Source organism: Papaver somniferum, chromosome 4, assembly GCF_003573695.1.
Source record: "Papaver somniferum cultivar HN1 chromosome 4, ASM357369v1, whole genome shotgun sequence".
Classification (NCBI taxonomy): Eukaryota; Viridiplantae; Streptophyta; class Magnoliopsida; order Ranunculales; family Papaveraceae; genus Papaver; species Papaver somniferum.
The window spans coordinates 77,867,745-77,883,823 of record NC_039361.1 but is presented as its reverse complement, the minus strand read 5'-3'; the positions used below and the strand labels follow the sequence as shown (position 1 = coordinate 77,883,823).

Sequence of the window (16,079 nt, the reverse complement as noted above, 5' to 3'; positions counted from 1 at the left end):
CCGTGAACTGTGATTGTCCCATATATGTTAAAAGTTAAGTTTATTATGTCATTATGCAAATATTGATGGAAAATCGAATGAACTTTTGATGTCAAGGATTAAGTCAATGGTATCATTATGAAAATATTGATGAGAAATAGAATGAATATTTGAATATTCTGCAGTATTGATCTTTCCCTGATCCACTTCTATGTGAAAGTATTTTACGACTCCGTAAGTTTTCTTATGTTGAGCATTTCCGATTAAATTAATCACCGAGGTTCCTTTGTGGTTAATTTAATTGAGTTTTCTGGATACAAATTCATGTCTCATGTGATTTGTTAATGTCCAAAGAAATCCTTCTTTTCTTGTAAAAGTAAGGTCACTCTTGTTGTTCCTTTGGGAATAACATTTTATGGGAAAGAGTTCGTAATTGAACTTGTGCTTAATTACCAAATTTTTGTGGAGAGTGCGGTTGTGGAATATTGTAGGAGTTATCTTGTATCTTTATAAACTCCTTGATGAATACACTAAGTTTCGACTATGTGAAAATCATCGAAACAAAGTTGATATGTTCTCTTTTAGTCATGAATTATCTCTATGAGAATTTCATTATTATTCCGCTAGTTTTCGTACATTTACCAATTTATATTGACAAAAAGGGGAGAATTATTGTGTAGTTCACACTAAAAAACATATGGTTTACGGATTATTATGTAAGGGGGAGTGGTTTTCATTGTGATATGAAATATTGACTAAGGGGGAGTGATACATATCACCATAGTATTATTTTCAAAGTAGTAATACAATTTAACTTTGATGTTGTGTAATAATAATATGACACTGTATAACAATACAAAAACATATTGTTTTTATATATTGTTATATCTACGGATCTTCAACAATTATGATGCTGAGTTGAACACGTTCAGAATCACTGGAGTGCTTGGAAGTGACGAAGATTTCGAGTAATGTTGAAGAACCAAGGAAATCAAGCATTTGGATGAGAAGCTACAGAGTTTATTATTTTGTAATCTATACGTATTGATAGTTTTGTCAATAAAATTGATAAAGGGGGGATTGTTAGAGGACTGCTCGGTCGAACTCGCAAGCGTTGCTATCTCAAGCTTGTTTGTCAAGTTTAGTTATCATAACTATAAGTCTTGATTTTTAGTCTACTTATAGATATGTCTCGGATTATAATAGAATGTGCAGTTGAGATTTAGTATTCACGGCGTTCATCGATTGAAGACGAAGAACTACTAAGAGGAGCTTGTGAACTTCATCAGCAAAAGGTATGTGGAGAGTTGAACTCATATATCACTCAGAAGTCTATTTCTACTATATCTCCTATTGAGACAAAAGTCGTATAAATATATAGACTTTAAATTATACACATTTGATATTTCGAGCTGAGTTTAACTCGCTTACATATTTCTCGAAATATGTGTTGGTAGGTTTCCGCTTTAACCAAGTTCATTTTTTATTCTTGAAGAAAGTAAAAAGATGATCATGTGAAAATCGTCTTGTAACAACTTATATGATTTGTGTGAGGCATTCATTTTATGTAGACTCGGAATGTTTCGTATTGATCATTTGATCACTTGAAAATTGCTTTGAAGCTAATAGTTTGCATGAGACAGCTATTCTCGTCTTGTAAGAATGTTTTAATGATTAAAATGGGAGTTTAGAAAAATTAACCATTGATTGGATATTGCACAATATACGCACTTGTATGCTAAATGTTGCAAGTGTATTCTATGTCCGGGAATTTAGTATGCATACCCTTACGCATACTGATTCAACAGTTGAAGTCCGGTACCCGTATGCGTACTGATTTCAACTGAGTTCGGTCATGAACGACAGTATGTGTACCCGTTTGCATACTGGCAAATAAGACCAAGTCCAGGAACTTAGGTTTGCGTACCCGTTTACATACTTGAGTAGGTTAAGTTCTAAAATCGGTTAAGTATGTTTACACACTCATGAAAAAATGCATTTATATAATATGAATGCAATCTTTGCAAATCGTGACTATATTGTTCATGAATTGATTCGAGTGAATCAAAACCGATTGTTCTTCAATTGAGAATATAAATAATTGAACAACTCTATAAATAGTTTCATTTGAGTCATTTGAACTAGTTGTGATTAAGATGAACAAGGTTGATAGATGAGTTCTCAATCATTCTTACACAGTGTCATAGTATTATTACACAACATCAAAGTTCAATTGTATCACAACTTCGACAACAATACTATGGCCGATATGTAACACTCCCCCTTAGTCAATACTTCATTTCACATGAAAACCACTCCCCCTTACATAATGATCCGAAAACCATATGTATTTATAGTGTGAACTACACATTAATTATCCCCCTTTTTGTCAATAAAATTGGCAAAGGTACGAAAACTAGTGGGATCCTGATGAAATTTCCATAAAAACACTTCATGACAAAAAGAAAGTACATATCAGCTTTTTAGATGCAATCATATAGCCGAAACTAAATGCATTCATCAAGGAGTTTATAAAGATACAAGATAACCCCTACACTCCCCCACAAAGATTTGGCAATTAAGCACAAGTTCAATTAAGAACTCTCCCCCACAAAATGTCATTCCCGAAAGAACAACAAGAGCGACCTTACTTTCACGACAAAAGAAGGATTTCTTTGGACATTAACAAATCACATAAGAATATGAATTTGTATCCAAAAATCTCAACTAAATTAACCACAAGAAAACCCATGGTTAATTCAATCGGAAATGCTCACATAAGAAAACTTACGGAGCCGCAGTATATACATAAAAATATGGATCAGTGAAGATCAATACTGCGGAATAAACAAAGATTTATTCTATTCTTCATCACTATTTGCACAATGACATATAATAGACTTAATCTTTGTAAACAAAAGATCATCCTATTTTCCGTCAATAATGACATAATAGGCTTAACTTTTGTTTGTCAAAAGTTCATTCAATCTTTTATCAATACTTGCATATCGACATATGAAGGACTTAACTTTTAACCATGTATGGGACAAGCATAGTTCACATACGCAAACACACATATCCCATAACAAGTTGAAATATATGAAATCATAAAGATTAATATTGAAAAATCATCGTCCCCGAACTCCTTGTCATCAACATCCATTGAAACATACGGTTCATGAAGAAAGGAGTCAATTCCAACAAACCTTATAGGCTGAAGATGTCGAACCAGGGCCTTCTGAATTTCAGGAGTTCTCAGAACAAAAGCCTTTATTTGTTGAATCTCCTTCCTTGCTTCCTTCAACTTTTCAAGAACATCATAAAACTTCTGAGATTTTGAAGGAACAACTCTTGGCTTCCTCACACTCCTTCTTTTTCTTTTCAAAGTTGGAGATAACAGAGATTTAGTAAATCACCCTTTTATTTTTCCTTCATGATTGATGGCTTAACAATCATATTAACATGTTTTTCATCAGAAGACATGATGGCTAGAGTATCCATATGCGTGCGGGTTTCTGGGAGGAAATCACAACTTAAACTCAACAAGCAGTCCTAAGTTAACAAGAGTTTCAGGGAAGGATTAAAGAATGTAGGGTTATGGAACCTTTATACACTTAAAGGATTCACGTACGCATAACTCATACCCTATAAAAGGCAGAATTGTCAATTTTAGCCCTCTTTTATTGATTAAACAGGGAAGTCCTTTCCAATATCAATTAGATATGAAAAGCGGCATGAATTCCAGACTTTACAATGCTCCCAGAGCAAAAACAAAAAAGAAAATAAAATCAAAACAACTAAAGACTTTTCTTTTCTTAAAGCATGAGGTGTGAAAAATCTTGTCTCTTTTGATCAGGCACATGAGACAAGATGCACTAACCAACACAAATTAAGTTGTGCTGGGGTGAACAATAATTTGTCCACCATATCCTTTTCGATCGGAATTTATAGTGTTTAGACCATAAATTCCTTTCTAATGGTCTTGTATTATCCTTGGAAACTAACTTCTTTGACGGAGATAAAATCTTACATACCTCAGCGGTCTTTTGAACAAGTTTGAGCTTGTTTGCTAATCGATTTGCTCTTCGTTGAAGTTTGTTGGCATGCATCAATTTGTGTTTATACTTGAAAAACTTTGACAGTTCACGGCCTTTGAGAGAAAATAAGAGCATGTCAACCTGGAATATGATTCAGGCATATGAGATGTGCAAGATGCTAGACACATAGTAGAACCTGAAAAGTTTAGCAGAGAGTTTCCAACAGAAAGGTCAATTTTTTCTTCCAGAAAGGTCGAGGTTACTCCTGAAAGACTATCGAGATTGATGTATGTATTGCTACAATTATCAAAATCAATATTTTCACAAAGAAGTGCAACACTTGACTTTTCGTCTTCATTAGAATCATAGTTGTCAGACATTTCATCAAGAGTTGCAGCAAAACCTTTGTTCCCAGTGTATTTCTTTCGATTTGGACACTCATTTGTAAAATGACCAAAACCTTTACACTTAAAGCACTGAGGAATATCCTCGTCATCAGTTTCATCATTATCCCTGTTTTTAGGAGGAACACGATTATGGGGTTTATTTGATGACCTGGATTTATCTCTGGAGAACCGTTTACTTCTCTTCAAAAGAAGATCCCTAAACTGTCTTGTGATCAACAAAACTGACTTGTCAAGATCTTCATCTGATGAATCAGCCTCAGAAATATCATCTTCAGAGATGCAAATACTTTTACTTTTATCAAGTAATTTAGTGTTCTTTTGTTCTTTGAAAGCAACATCCTTCCCATATTTGGATGTATGCTCATGATCAAATATCTTTAACTTCCCAACCAGAGCATTTCTGAAAAGCGTTGTGAGATTATTTCCTTCAACGATGGCATGCTTCTTAGAATCATATCTGGATAGCAGAGATCTGAGAATCTTCATCACAATGTCCTTTTCAGTAATAGTCTTACCCAATGCAAAGGATGCATTAAAAATTTCAGACACTTTGTGATTAAACTCATCAAATGATTCTTCATCTGCCATACGAAGGTTTTCCCAATCAGAATTTAGGTTTTGAAGCCTAGCTTCCTTTTCACATGTATTCCCTTCAAATACCGTTTCTAAGATATCTCAGGCTTCTTCATACTTTGTGCACGTAGTGACATGATGCTGAAGATCTGGGGTAATGGCATGTACAATAGCATTTAAGCCGTCAGAATTTTGTTTTGTGGCAAGAATTTCTTCTGGACTATATCTACCAATATCCTTGGGTATAGACAGATCGCCTTTTGTATCAACCGGAGGAGTATAGCCACTAAAAACACGTGCCGATGTTTGAAAATCACGAGCTTGAAGAAAAGCACGCATAGAAATTTTCCACCAAAAGTAGTTTGAGTCTTCGAAGACTGGTGGTACGTTTGTGGAGATAAAATTTCTGTCCATAGAGTCAGATCGCTACAAACACAGACTTATAAGGTCTTTAAATTTGTTTTCCTGCCTTGATACCAATTGAAAAAGTGAGGGTCTAACAACCTCACCCAATATTTCGCTTAGCAATCTGTATGGACTAACTCCAATATACTTTTAAGAGAATCAACTAGACAGTCAGAATCAATCTTAATAAAAATTATATCAAAGAGTTATATCTCAATTTCTCTATTCAATCTCAACTCAAACAAACAGAAATCTGCGAGTCTGATTGAATACAAGAGAAATAACTTGAATGGTACCAAAGACCAATGTTCAAGGATCAATCAATTTCAATCAACAACCAAAGGTTGGATTTACCAATTGATCAATACAACGCACAACCTGTGATATTTCAATTATATAAAAAAATATAATGCGGAAAAGAAATAACACAGACACTAGAAGTTTTGTTAAGGAGGAAACCGCAAATGCCGAAAAACCCCCGGGACCTAATCCAGATTGAACACACACTGTATTAAGCCTCTATAGACACTAGCATACTACAAACTAATTTCGGTATGGACTGTAGTTGAACCCCAATCAATCTCACACTGATCCAAGGTACAATTGCGCTCCTTACGCCTCTGATCCCAGCAAGATACTACGCACTTGATTCCCTTAGTTGATCTCACCCACAACTAAGAGTTGATACGACCCAAAGTCGAAGACTTTAGTAAACAAATATGTATCACACAGAGAAGTCTACAAGAATATATAAATATGTCTCCCACAGAAATACCTACGAGTTTTGTTCCGTCTTTTGATAAATCAAGGAGAACAGGAACCAATTGATATACCGAACCTATATTTCCGAAGAACAACCTGGAAATATCAATCACCTCACAATAATCTTAATCGACTAGCGAAACAAGATATTGTGGAATAACAAACGGTGAGACGAAGGTGTTTGTGACTACTTTTCTATCTTGCCTATCAGAGAAATTAATCTCAAGCCAATCTTACGATTGTACTCAAATATGATGGAAACAGCAAGATCAGATCACGCAACTGCAGAGAAAATAGTTGGGCCTGGCTTCACAATCCCAATGAAGTCTTCAAGTCGTTAACCTACAGGGTCTCGATAGAAACCTAAGGTTAAAGGAGAATCGAATGTAGCTTATACAACTAGTATCACACAGGAGGTGTGGGGATTAGGTTTCTCAGTTGCTAGAGTTCCCCTTTATATAGTCTCCAAATCAGGGTTTGCAATCTAAGTTACCTTGGTAACAAAGCATTCAATATTCACCGTTATATGAAAACCTGATTAGATTCAAGTTAATATCTTTCGACCGTTAGATCAAACTTAGCTTGTTATACACAAATGAAATATAACTTCATTTAGGTTTGAGTAACCGTACCTAAACGTGTACACCTAGTTGGTTCAACAATAGTTAACCAATGGTTAGCCATATGAGCACTTTCATATCAACCTTATTCATCTTCATCATAACTAGTTCAAATGACTCAAAAGAACTAGTTAGAGAGTTGTTCAATTGTTTACATCTCATAGAAGTATATAAGGCACAATTGAAGCAAAAACGATTTTGATTCACTCGAATCGATTCATGAACATTATAACCACGGTTTGCAAAGATTGCATTCTTTAATTTATCTATGTCTTAGTTCACGAATAAACCGTTTTAAGAAAATAACCCACTTAAGTACGCATACCGGTACGCATACTTAAGTACCCTAATTGAGCGTGTTTTTAGTTCACAAACTCCAACAGAAATGCACGGGATGTGAACTTCCGGCAGTACACGTACGCATACGCGGACTTAGCTCCGAACATCCTAAACTAGTAAAATACGCATGCTTTGGTTCAGGGATTTTGGACTTACACAAGTATGGGTTCACATACAATGTTTATATCCATTCAAGGTTATATATTCTAAACTCTCATTTCAATCATTGAAACATTCTTAGATGATGTTATATAGTGGTTATTCACACACTATTTTTCATCAAAGTGATTTTCAAGAGATTGAAACAATCAACATGACTTTCGTCACGAGTAAAGACGAAATTGGCTAAAGCGAAAGCTTACTAACACATATTTCGAGACATAGATAAGCGAGATAAACTCGGCTCGAAATAGAAAATGTATATAAACAAAGTCTATATAGCAATATGACTTTTGTCTCAAGATTGGAGATAAAATAGATTCACTTTTGAGTGATAGATAAGTTCAAGTCTCCACATACCTTTTTGTCGATGAAGATCCACTAGTTCCTTGAGTAGTTCTTCGTCTTTGCATGATGAACGTCGTGGAGTCTAGAGCTCAACTACACTTACTATCATAGTCCGAGAATTTATAAGTAGACTAGTAATAAAGACTTATAGTTTTGGCAACTAAACTTGACAAACAAGCTTGAGATAGCAACGCTTACCAGTTCGACTGAGCAGTGCTCTAATAATCTTTGTATTTAGTTACTTGATTATGTGTAAGATATAGGTATGATTTCACCCTGGGAAACAATGTTCTGTTACATTTGTTTAAAGGAAGTACATATATGAACTTGTTTCATAATCGAAAGGAAATCATGATTGGTCGGGTTCTTTATTGAATATCTTTTGAATGGCCAATATAAGATGACAAGGTAGAACCTATCTTAACTTGTTGAGATTTGAGGTATAACATGTCACAACCTATATTGTGTAGCGTGTTGTAATCGGTCACAGGATACTTTGTGAAGCATGGTCTAATCGGTCACAAGCTACATTGGGAAGTTAGTTGTAACCGGTCACAAGCTACCTTTTGGAAGCAAGGTGTAACCGAACACAAGCTAATTTAGGAAGCTAGTTGTAATCGTTCACAAGTTTCTTTGGGAACCAAGGTGTAACTGATCACAAGCTAACTCGGGAAGTAACCTATCAAAAGCTACCTCTGGGAAGCAAGGTGTAACGGGTCACAACCTAGTTTGGGAAACATGGTATAACAATTCACAACTTACATTGTGAGTTTTGTATAACTGATCCCAAGGAGCAAAACCGAGTTTTCAATATTCACATATATGTTTATGTTTTGTGTGAAGCTTGTAATTAGGGTTTGCTGAGAAACTTCTTTTCAATATTCACATATATGTTAATGTTTTGTGTGAAGCTTGTAATTAGGGTTTGCTGAGAAACTTCTAGATGTCGACATATTTGAACATGTACATAACTCTTATCATTAATTATTCAAAGATATTCCTTGATACTCAAGGTGACCCCATATCGAAAAATTGAAAAGCATTTAATTATGATTTTTATAATATATGTTTTAATTACCAGCAATTAAAGCATATCTGATCGGTGCCTAATAATGCGTATTTCTAGGTCATTTTGTTGTCTTTTGTCACATCTGAAGTACTTTAATGTATTATTTCAAGTCAAATTACGCATTTTGCGTGCCGGTTATCAATATTCCTTTTTGTTGTAAATATTGATATTTTGTGCTCATTATATAGGATTGATAAATATAGGGGATTCATAAAGCGAACCGGGGAAAAACCCGGTTTGCGCTTTCCCACGGAAAACCCGAAAAATAACCTGTTCTTTCAACTTTCCTATTCTCCTACCCCAAATTCTTATCAATTTCTTCATTTTTGTGTGAATCTTTTCATCGTATGAGCAGTTAATTAGCTTAATATAGGCCTTAGTGGCTACTGGTTACTGTTAATTTTTAATTAGATATGGATTTACGCAATTGTTTATGGAGGCGGAGAAAATTAAGTTCTCTGCATCGAAATCTTTCCTTTCATCCAAATCAACTTCAGCACGCTTAGTCTGGAAATTACAGGGGATTCTTTTCATGGCTAATCCAGGTAATCATTAACCTAGTGTTGGAATTAAACGTATGTAGTTCACCCTATTAGATTTGATTAGGATCTGGTGGTTTTTTAATGGAATTTCTTATTAGTAATTAGACATTTGGCGAATTTCTTCCCATAATTTTTACATCTGTTGCTCATCTGGTTGTGTTCTCTATCCCATTTTCTAATCTAGGGTTTTTTTATCCTGTCCCGTAATCATGTTTTCATTGGGAAACAAATCTCTAATTTTTTTCTTTGATTTCCTTGCGCCTCAACAATCTTTTCCCTATTTAAAATCTGTATGATGGGTTTGTATTTACCCATAGTTATGTATCTCATGCTCTGTAAGTTTAATAATTCCTTCATTATTTTTGTTTTGCTGATTTCTCTTTTTAAGTCTCTCTACATAATTCACGTGGCTTTAAGTTGTTTTTTGTTTTACCAGTATCATCATGTGTGCTTGGCATGGTGATGTGTCGCAACTTTCTGATCAACTGCACAACTCTCTGATTTTAAGCAATGGAAATAATTTTGTTCTGAGTCAAATTATCCCATATCGCTTTCAAAATAATAGGCGACTATGGACTAGCACTGCTCTAGGTAGGTTTATTGCTCTTATCCCTGCTAATAGAAAAAAAATTGATATCAGAAAAGCTCTTTCTTTTCTTTGGAACGTTAGAGGTATGATTTTTATTAGGAGAACTAGTAGAAGTAGATTTGTTGTTTTCCTTATTAGATTTGAAAATGAGCATGAGATGAATCGTGTTTTATCTTTAGATACTAGAAGAGTTTTTGGGGACCTTTTTTGTATCAAAAAGCTAGAAATCACTGATGATATTAGAAACTGGTTTCCAACAATGGAGATGTTTTTTATCACCATTCACAACCTCTTTCCTGAGCAAGTTACTAGTGAAATGATGAGTGCCAAATATTGTATATATTTGCACCTTTTTATTGCCATTTAACTCATCATTTGTGCACTAACGCTCCATTTTATCCCATATTCTGTGTTTTCGTTGTTTTCAAGAATAAATACTTTTCTCAATTAATTTTGCATTTTTTAGGTACTAAATAAATCCTGGTTAACTCACTGAGCGAAAAGAGCAAAGAAATGACAAAGACTCCCGCAGAAAGGCAGCGAAGAATGATGTTTGCAAGAGCCGGATCAACTAGAAGTGGGCTTGAAGAGGAAGAATTGTCCTTAAAGAAGATATGGGCTTGGAATACCCAAGGCCTAAAACCCTTACCCAAATCCATTTCCAATATCCATACCCATTTCCATGAGAGCCGTCAGATTGGATCCATCACATCATCCAACGTTCGCCTCATCACCGATCATCAAATCTTGAAGCTCCTGTCAAACATCATAGTACCTAACTCCAATCTAAGCCGTCAGTTTTGTTGTATCTCATAATCCAACGGTCGCTACATACCTCTCCATCTTAGCCGTTCGATTCAATCTATATGGGATCATCCAACGCTCTTTACTCGATGTGCATCAAAGTTCGCTACTCCCGCTCAACACCCAAACGCCAAACACCTACACCACAAACCAAACATCCCCTAACCCATTCTTCATCGACCTATTCTCCTCTTCTCCCCAAATTCCTCTCTTCCCTATCACCTGCAACTTCCGCCATCACCATCTCCTGCCATCACTGCCACCACCAGACCTCGAACCACACCACCACCACAACCACCCGACAACTCCACCATCTCTCTACCTAGCCTAGGTGTTTCATCAAATTCACATCCCACTTACCTAGGGTGTGGATTTGATGAGACGACTCGAGCTAGGGTTCACAGTTCACAAAGAAGAGCAGCAAAAGCAGCAGAACAAGTGGGATATCTCAATCCGGTGTGATGTCCAATATTTTTGAGAAAAAAGATATTATAAATCTTATGTACTTCATTGCTTGATTAATATATTCCTTTTTCCATCAAAAAGAAAAAAGCGAGCCGGGGACCTAAGGTTGGAGCGGTAACATTATATAGAGTGGAGTTGGCGTATGGCCCTGAGGATCAACGCATATCAGAAAGAAGATGGACCAAGTAATGGGCTTAGTCTGTGTTTGGAAAATGAGGAAACAAATGGAAACTTCATTTATCCATACCTAAGCTAAGGAAAGCATCCAAACATGCCCTAGATAACTTTACCATCGTCTTTTCCACGGTCAGAAACAAGTTTGCTCAACTTTTATTTCTCTCTTGAACCACCGAAACTACCTTCTCTATCAATAAAAACCAAAAAGAACCCTATATCTCTATCAACCCTAATCTAGCCCTATTTCCCTAGCTTTCTCTTCAATTGGTACCATCTCACATCAAGTTACCGTTAGAAGCAAGATTTGAGGAGGCATGGAGATAAATCAGAACGTTGTGAAATGAATATTTTGAAGTCTGCGTCAATGGTGAGTTCCGAGAACATCAAACCCCTAAATTTTATATTATTTGTTGTATTGTACAAGAGGAAATTGGGTATGGGTATGAGAATTGTATAAAAAGGGGTTATGTTGTGTAATTGAGGGGTGGAGGCAGAGAAAGAGATAGAGGAAGTACTCTAATTAGTTTACTTCTGCTCTTAGGGTTCTAAAAGAGATCAATTGAAAAAAAAATCAATTGGGTTTTTGTTGCTTCAATGAATTTATCTATAATTGAATCTCATTTATCTCCTGTTTTCAGTGTGTTATAATTTTTTAAGCTAGGGTTGAGATGAAACCCTTAGAATATCACTAGATACTCATATTTTGATGTTGTTCTTGATGTGCTTTACTGAATTAGGAAATGTTTAACCTTTGAGCTGCAATATATAACTTACACCTAGTATGTCATGCATCCTAGGTTGTAAGAACAATTGTATGCTGCTATATCTGTGATTGGATGTGATGTAATAAGATATCTAATACTAGGGATTAATACCTTAGTTGATGTTAAACCTTCCACATTGAGATCCCTTTGATGAAGCGAAAGACTCGTATCTCCATCGTTGATTCAGTATATGGGAAAACAACAACTTCATTGTTGAATATCTAGTATAGTTTGAGTGGTGAAATCAACTACCCTAGTACCACCCATCAACTGTTTTAAAGTCTTTCTTTTGTTGTCGCATTTTACATTTAAATATTTCTCAAAACAAACTATTTCGTCGTTTCGACAATCATCCGGTTTTAAATTAGTATAGTAGAACTTATAAATTCAACTTCACACCAACCAAGTCCCTGTGGGAACGATCCGTGCTTACTGTATTCTACATTGTAGACACCGTATACTTGCAGTTAGTTTAATTGTAGGATTTCTAGTCCTACCAAGTTTTTGGCGCCGCTGCCGGGGACTCGGTAGCGGTGTAGCTGAAGTTTCTTCGTTACTTTACTGATTTTTAGTACTTTGTTTGTATATATGTGTTACATGTTGTTTACTGTTAGTTGTGATTTTAATTTTTTCAGTCAACTGCATCATTGTTATATCTCATACCAGCATCATAGTCTTGTAAGATAACTTAGTCTTGTATTTTGTTTTCACATATTAGGTTTTTTGTTGCTTTTCAGTTTATAGTCAATTCTCATCTGTAGCTTTGCTCTGTGGCATTTTAGCTATAATTTTTCTTTTTGTCATTGCATTCTGTTTAGTTGCATTCTATAGTTGAGCTGTATATTTGTCAAGTCTTTTGTTGGTTTTATACATGTTAGTTTATAGGTCTTTGCATCTGTAAGTTTCCAGTCCGCTTCATTATTTCAGTAGTTGGGTATACTCCAGTATAACTAATTAGCCTTTGTAGTTTTTCATGAGATCGCATCTGTAAGTTGAGCATTTTCATAAGTAGATTTGTTAATCCACAGTTAATTTAGACTTTCGTTCCCTGTAATTAGCTGTGAAATCCATCTGTTCTCCTGCATCTCATGTTGTAGCTTAGTTGCATATTCAGTTTATAGTTCACTGCATCTATAATTTTGTTGTTGTATTGTAGCTTAAGTTAGTCCATTTGTTTGTAATCTGCATCATAGTATTAGCTTTTTCAGTTTCATAGCATCACTGCCTTTGTTATAATTTTCGATATCCCGTGGCTCAGTTTGTACATTGGGTGAAGCTCTTGATTCTATAGTTTTCAGCACACTACCATCTGTAACTCTCAAATTACTGTGATTCTGTGACTTATAATCTGCATCATCACTTATCACTTAGGTTGTTTTCAGTAATCGCGTGCATCTCATCATAATATACTCATTACTACCCTGTAAAAATATAAACTCATTCACTCAGTTTCTCTGTAATATAGTGTCTCATGTTAGTTGCAACATTCAGTTGTATTCTGCATATCATCTGCATCATAGCATGTGTATACTAGTTAGTTACCTTTCATAATATTGTGCATTTGTTCTAATCCATCAGAGTCATTTCAGTTTTGAGCATTCTGTAGCATGTTTAGATTTCGATTCATCTTTCATGAAAACTGCACATGCAGGGCAATCATCATTAGAAGTAATTTCATAGCCATTGTCACCTTGTAATTTTCCAAGCATTCCTGCATTTTGCATTTCATTTTCTCTTTACCCTATTGAACTTATTTAACCCCAGGCAATCCAAATAAGCATAATAGTTATTCATCCCACTAATTCTTGCATCTCATCTATTAGTAAGTTCATAATTTTTCAGTCGAGCATCAGTGCAGTTCCCATCTTTTGTCCTGCAACTCTAGCTGTTAACTATCAGCTCTGAAATTCTTTGCTTCACCTGCACATTTCTAAGAACTGGGATTCTCCTTTGAGCCAGCAGGTACCTGCGAATATTGCTCTGCGAAACAAGGAAGGGAAGGACAAGGAACGAAACACAATCTGGGAGGGCCTAAACTCGGTTTATACCGGCGATATCATTCTCAAATCTCAAAAAAATTATCTCTGATAATCCCCATTATCACTTATTGATCTTGTAACTCCATTGTTCATCGTTGAATCTCTGAACCTTTCATACTCTGTCTTGAATGATACCCCATGTTTTCATGAAAACCTAGTTTCCTGACGAAATATTGTCCAATACCTGGAACATAAAATATTTGTTTAAGCATAATCCTGAGATATCTGGGTAACATTTTCACCGGCTGAAATTACCATCTCTGTGTGTGCATTTGTGAACTTTTGAAATACTAATAACTGTATGCATGCTTTCATAGACTAGATGCCCTTTCGCATAAGATCCTGATTTGCGCATTGCTGCTTATCTGACCAATACAACTTGTTATATCTGTGCGCATACTTCTGTGTATCTATTCTATTTCTACTAGCTTTGCTTCCCTGTTTACCTGCTGAATCTGTTGAGTTCTGTGTACAGATTTCAGAGTTTTAACTCTTGATTCTCAAGGACTTTGTTTCCTTGGATTGTGATTCTCTTGCTTGTCTGAGTGCTGTAACATGAATAGTATACATGCTAGGCTATGATTGTGACCTTTAGAGACCAAACCAATCGCTTAGTTAGAATTCATCAAGAAGATACTGTGGAAATACCCATTTCTGGAATAGATATCCCTGACCAATCTGAGACAATGGGTGAGGAATTGAACCAACCCCGCAGTCTCAAGGACTATATGTACCCCACGAGGACAAGCCAGCCCTCTTGTATTGTTCTACCAGAAACTGCTGGTCATTTTAAGTTAAAAGCGAGCACAATACATATGCTCCATGTGTTTCGAAGGGTTGATACTGAAAAACCTTACCACCACATGAGAGATTTTGAGGAGATATGTGGGACTTTGTGATTCATTCAGTTGACAGAAGAGTCCCTGAAATTACGTTTATTTCCTTTTTCTTTGAAGGAAAAATCCAAATCTTGGATATATGCTTTGCGGCCTCAGTCCATTAGAACTTGGGATGGACTTACGAAAGAATTTTTCAAAAACTTCTTCCCAAATCATAAAACAGCCACCATTCGTCATGATATCAATAGTTTTGTTCAAGTAGATGGCGAGACATTGTCCAAGTAATCTAGAGCGATTTAATGATTTGTTACTCCAATGTCCTCACCATGGTTTCGAACAGTGGAGACTATCAACAATTCTATATGAAGGTGTTGATGGTGGTTTTTAGTTCATGGCTAAATTTGTAAAACCCTGCATTTAATAGGTCGTCACTCCGCAAAGAGACAAAGTCATTTAAAAGTGATGGGTGTTCAACCTCTTCACTGGTGCATTTATTGAGAAACTCCATATATATATATATGAAATTTATCCAGAATGGTGCATGTAGCAACAATCCCAGATATTCTGTAAATTTTGACACCTTGCCTGTATTATTCAATTAATATAAGTTTCTTTGAATGCCTTCTGTGCTATGTTTCCCGGCTGAACCCTAAATGTTGATATGGCATAACAATTTGTGTTCACTCGCAGCAGAGTAGCACGAATTTCCAAGTATCAAGGATAAGGTCTTTGCATAAAGTATTCAATCAGAAAGCGTACTGCTCTCTGGAAATGAACTTAAAGAACTCTGTGTCAACGCATAGAATTCAATCAATTTTGTGATAGTTCACAAGATCCAGATATTACCCTGACTAATTTGAAAAATTAGGGTTTTGCGCCTTGCGCAGTATATCAGACCTTGCCTGTCGAAATTAAGCCTAGGCAAACTAGGTAATTAAATCCGCCATGGATTAGTGGGAGAAAAATTTTGCCCAGAATCAGAAAACAAAAAATATAGGAGCAGCAGCAAAGGGAGGCATGGCCATGCCTTAGGCCAGCCGGCGCCATTTGCCATTGGCCATGCCCCATGTTGCCAAAACCGGACCTATTTCTCTCGACCAATCAGGTCGCCTTAAATCCGCCACACGCACATAAGTTATGGCTGGGCCCATACTTTCCGGCC

General features: G+C 35.8%; 1 long non-coding RNA gene across 1 annotated transcript; it reads left to right on the top strand.

The window, feature by feature from the left end:
* Window positions 1-11,495: 11,495 nt before the first annotated feature.
* On the top strand, window positions 11,496-14,396 carry LOC113274011. Its single transcript, XR_003322708.1, has 2 exons — window positions 11,496-11,642; window positions 14,002-14,396. It is a non-coding gene; the product is annotated as an uncharacterized LOC113274011 (long non-coding RNA).
* The last annotated feature ends 1,683 nt before the right edge of the window (window positions 14,397-16,079 follow it).